Source organism: Vigna angularis, chromosome 1, assembly GCF_016808095.1.
Source record: "Vigna angularis cultivar LongXiaoDou No.4 chromosome 1, ASM1680809v1, whole genome shotgun sequence".
NCBI lineage: Eukaryota > Viridiplantae > Streptophyta > Magnoliopsida > Fabales > Fabaceae > Vigna > Vigna angularis.
Window position 1 is genome coordinate 29,018,216 of NC_068970.1, and position 5,641 is coordinate 29,023,856.

General features: G+C 37.7%; 1 pseudogene; it reads right to left on the reverse strand.

Annotated features, from left to right (window-relative positions):
* Positions 1-698: 698 nt before the first annotated feature.
* LOC128197687 (40S ribosomal protein S17-4-like) lies at positions 699-1,121 on the reverse strand (annotated as a pseudogene).
* Between the last annotated feature and the right edge of the window lie 4,520 nt (positions 1,122-5,641).

The following is a 5,641-nucleotide window of genomic DNA, read 5'->3' on the forward strand; positions in this document are numbered from 1 at the left end:
GAAGCACCTCCACCATACTTCTCAACGAAAAATTTTGCTCAAATCTTTTTCAAGAACCATAAGAAAGGAGAAAATAAAAGGGTACAAAGAGATAGCAGTTTGATAAAAATTATTTACTTCTTACTAACTTCATTAATGGGTAATTCTGAAAATTGGAGATGCAAGATAAAACTCTTGGAGGTGCAGGGTAAAACTTCCCTCTGTAAATAAGGTTAGAGCCAAATTCATTTGCAGATTTCTTTTCATCAAAAATGGGTCTATGGAGGAAAATTTTCTCATACCTCTACTTCCGTTTCATGTATTAATTTATTTGTACATGAAGCATACTTAATATTAATCATTGATCTAAACATGAAAAAGAAACTCCTTTGCAGAGATTGAGAGTTACTTTTTAAATGTTTGGTTTTACCTATAGTAAAAGAATCTAAAATGTGTGACGCCAAATTCAATTGAAATTTATCAAAGCGTACGTTTGAATGGATTGTCAATCCACGGTTTGCATATGGGATGAAAAAGAAAAATAATTAGGGTTCATAGCGTTCGTAAAACATAAATATTCCGATGATCAGCAGTTTTTTTTTACGCTAAATAAAAATTGATTACGTAGAAAAATAGTAAAATTCAAGACGGTAAAACATTAAACAAAATTGAAGATGAAAAGCGAAAATAGAGGGAGAAAAAAAGGTCTGACAGATGAATCAGTACCTCCTGGTGAAGAGGAAGCTGGGTTGAACAGCGACAGGATCGACCTTGGTAATGCCGGGGATGTCGCTGATTCCGAGGGAGTGAAGCATTTCGAGGGTTTCCTTGTCGACCTCGATGTGATCGGTGTTGATGGCGGAGACGTCGGGGACGAAGTCCATGCGTCGCTCGCGCTCCTCCTCCTGCAGCTTGAGCGAGATGCCGCGAACAGGGCCCTTCTGAATGCGCTTCATGAGATGAGTGGAGAAGCCTGCGATCTTGTTCCGGAGTCTCTTTGAGGGGATGATCGCCACTTCTTCTAGAAGCTTCTTGTTCGTGTGAAAGTCCAGCGTCATCCTCGAATACTAACGCTCGATCACTTGTCGTGACGATTTCTTCACTGTCTTTGTTCTCACGCGGCCCATCTTTCTTCTTCTTCTGCCGTCATTTGTCCGCCCTTTTTTATTTTGTTTTATACAGTTCAGTTTGGGCTTGAAGCCCAATTAGACCTGACCTAGTTACTACTTCTTATTGCTATAATATCAATATATTTTTCGATAATTGGAAGTTGGAAAAATGTTAAAGAAATATATTAGTATAGATGTTTTGTTACTCTTATTTGAGAAAGTAAATTTAGAAATGTGATTTTGAATAAAATATTGTAATCGTTCTAGCTTCTATACACCTAAACATATTATCACTTTTTTTTCTCTTTCTAGCTTCTATACACCTAAACGTGATTTTGAATAAAATATTGTAATCGTTCTCTTTTTGGAGTAATCCTTATTTTCAATACACCTAAACGAAATGTTTGTTTTAGCTGTTTTTTTTTTCTCTTCAATATATGGAATTTTATTGTTTTAAGGAAATTCAAATATATTGGATTTAAATTACTTTTACAATAATTTTTTAAATATTATGTTTGAGTAGAGTAATTTTAATTTTTTAAATAAAATATTTCAATTATCACTATATAATTTTTTTAATATTAAAGTTATTTAATAATTTTAAAATATTAGTTTTTGATATTTTTAATTATTGTTAGTCAAAATTGTTTCTTATTCATATTAAATAAGATTATATTTTACTACTTATTTCAGTTAAAAATCATCAAGGTCATTTCTCTTATGTCCTTGGTCAACTGTATCTTTTTAACAACTTTTCTATTAGTGTTGGTTAAAAAATTACTTCCATTAATATTAGCACAAAACAATCTTAGTTAAGATTCGCTCAAAGAAATTATAAAGCATAATAAATTGTGACCAATTTTGACGTAAAATAAATTTGGTGACTATGATTGAAAAATATTGTTTTCATATATCCATCAAAAAATAACTTTAAAAAAGACTCATTTTAGAAAAACTTGGTTCATATCACTAAAAAAATAACTTGTGACATTATATGAGAAATAACTCTTAACTATGTGGACAACTAGATAGACCGACAATTTCAACCAGAAAAATACCTTTTTTTTATGCTGATTAAATATTCAAACTTTCATTGGCAAAATATATTCTTACTCGCATTAAAAAAAACTTGTTAATATGAAATGAAAATTAATTATGTAATAAAAAAACTCCTAACTGTTTCTTCATACAATGTGTAAAGCTGAGAGATGTATTTTTCTGACGTTACTTTCTTGTTTTTCAATGTTTGAGTCGTCTGTTTCGCTAGTTTGTATTCTTGACCAAGGGAGAGGTATCTACAAAAGGCACTCCGACGCTCAAGTTAAAAGCGATTTAGTGAATTATTTAACACAATTGAGTATTTTGGATATAGTCGAACGTATCTCGCTTTTGACCTTCACCTTATATTTATAAGTCATCTCATGCATTCTAAACTAGCACTGATCTAATAAAATAAAAACAAACTTACCCTTAGATTCGGTTAGTTACTCATAAACGGCTTATCTATATCTTTAATCAGATATTTTTGATTATTTTATTGTCTGCTGGACTATTGGTCCAATAATAACTTAAACGTTGGTCCAGTTATGGTCCAACATTGTTGATGTAGCGGATGGACCGAATGATCCTGAGTGTTAACCTTTCGGTTTATACTATATACCATACATATGTCTCCCAAGTCCGAGTTAACCGTTCGGCTTTAGCCAAGGTTAACTATAGGACTTATATGAGCTTGAAAGAGGTCGTTCTCGTTGTATTGGGCAGCTTATTTTCAATGTGTTTTAAGTCGTTGCTCTTCTCTAGTCCAAACAGCGTATTCTAGGCCGAGTGGCGACTAGTGGGAGTTCTTTTTAGAACTTTTTACCATGTTGAGCAGAGGCACTATAAAGTCGGACGACCAATCAAGCGAAACCACTTGTTATTTGATTGGACATTTGAAGCCCAAAATGAGACATCAATATTAAGAGGTGTCTCTGGTGAGCTATAGGTGCTTTACTGTCTTGTGAACTGCAAAATAGATAAGAAGGTGGCCATAATAACATTAATAGGCACAATCACTAAGAAGGTTCCTCACCGGTTGGTTTTAGACTAAGAATTCATTAAAAATGATCCTTAGGTTTCTTGGACGAGAACGAGAGTTTACTGAGAACTTTTATCACTTCGGTTTGGACCAGGAGTTCTCGAAGAGCGTTCCTTGGGTTTTGTGGACGAGAGTGAAAGTTCACGGAGAACGTTCCTCACCGCTCGGTTTAGGACCAGGGGTTCTCTGAGAGCGTTCCCTGGGTTTTGTGGACGAGAGTGAGAGTTCACGGAGAACGTTCCTCCCCGCTCAGTTTAGGACCAAGGGTTCTCAGAGAGCGTCCCCTGGGTTTTGCGGAGGAGAGTGAGAGTTCACGGAGAACGTTCCTCATCGCTCGGTTTAGCACTAGGGGTTCTCGGAGAGCATTCCTTGAGTTTTACGGATGAGAGTGAGAGTTCATGGAGAATGTTCCTCACCGCTCGGTTTAGGACCAAGGGTTCTCGGAGAGCGTTCCCTGGATTTTTTGGACGAGAGTGAGAGTTCACGATATGTTCCTCACCACTTGGTTTAAGACCAGGGGTTCTCGGAGAACGTTCCCTGGGTTTTGTGGACGAGAGTGAGAGTTCATGGAGAACGTTCCTCACCGCTCAGTTTAGGACCAAGGGTTCTCAGAGAACGTTCCCTGGGTTTTGTGGACGAGAATGAGAGTTCACGGAAAATGTTCCTGACCGCTCGGTTTAGGACCAAGGGTTCTCGGAGAGCGTTCCCTGGATTTTTTGGACGAGAGTGAAAGTTCACAGAGAACGTTCCTCACTGCTCGATTTAGGACCAAGGGTTCTTGGAGAGCATTCCTTGGGTTTTGTGACATGGCCTAAACGGTAAGCTCCTGATTGGCCAAGTGATTTGTGTGCAAGATCCTGCTATCTGCACTAAAGAAATAATAAAAATTTGATCCTGAATGGTGAGAAAAAAATGCATTTACAAGTCTAATATCAAAATAGCTTATGCTATAAGGCTGGATGACCAAGCAAGTAAGACCGCTTAGTGTTCGGTCGAATGTTTGGAGACCAAAGTTGAAATCCATATCAGGATGTGTTACGGATGAGCTTGTAGGTGCTTTACTATTTTCCATCCTGTTTAAAAGAATAGCAGAAGATGTTGAAGATTTCTTCTATTGTGAGTTATGAGCCAGTGACACTACTAACCCGTTAGGTTCAAAGGTGATAGTAATACCTGTTGATGAATAAAACAGGTTTGAATTAGCTCAATGATCTCTACATTCAGAAGGAGAGATAATTGTTGCGATCGCAATGATCTATACTCACACATATTGAAAACTATGACTTTGAGTTCAGAGAAATTGATTTTATAATATCCATTGTACATGAACCCTTATTGGTATGACATTTATTGCCTTTGCAAGAAGCTGAAGAAAAAATATTGTGGGTTACATTCCTGTCCATGTTGAAACAGTTGTATCAAATGTTGAGACAACTATGTTTGATAGGAACACCATCACAAAATGATTTGAGAAAACTCTAGTCTCTCTGAAATGTACTTCTTCATGAAGTTTTCTGGTGTTGTGTTGAAGATGTTGAAGGTTCATCTCGCCAAAGGTTTTCGTATTTGTAAGATGACAACTGTCCCAAGTGCCTTTGTTTTGATCCGCTTGTCATCTGCACTATGAAGCCGAATGACCGAACAGTTGAATGGTTGAAGACTTAATGTCAAATTTGGCTAAAGTATCTGAGGCTATGGAAGGCTGAGTAGTTGAGGCCAAAGGGCCGAATACCTGTGATGCGTGTGATACCTGTGAGGCCGAATGGCAAAATACTTGTGAGGTCAAATGACTGAATACTTGTGAGGCCGAATGACCTAATAGTTAAGGCCGAAGGATCTAGTACTTGTGAGGCCGATTAACCTAATAGTTGAGGCCAAATGGCCAAATAGTTGAGGTAGAAGGGTCGAATACTTGTCAGGCCGAATGACCGAATAGTTGAACACCTGATGCCAAATTTGGCTAAGTACCTGAGGCCATGGAAAGCCAAGTAGTTGAACACCTGATGTCAAATTTGGCTAAGTACCTAAGGCCATTGAAGGCCGAGCAGTTGAGGTTGAAGGGCTAAATAGTTGTGAGTTCGAATGGCCTAATAGTTGAATGGTTGAGCACTTGATGCCAAATTTGGCTAGGTGGTGAGTACGTCATTGGACCTGTAAAGCCGTAGAAGCTATCTAACGTTGATGGTGAGAGTTTCTTCAATCAAGATCAATATGTAGGGGCCTGGTCCACATGATGATGCTGAGACTGCGTCCTTGTTTGGTTCCTTACGGTTTCAACGGGATGTCGCTCGGCCCCACGGTGGGCACCAAAATTTTTCTGCATATAATGTGTAGGATTGAGAGACATACCTTTTTTATGTGACTTTCCTAGTTTCCAATGCTTGAGTGTCCTGCTCCGCTCACTTGTATTCTTGATCAGGGGGAGGTACCTGCAAAAGGCACTTTGATACTCAAGTTAGGAGCGGTTTAGTTA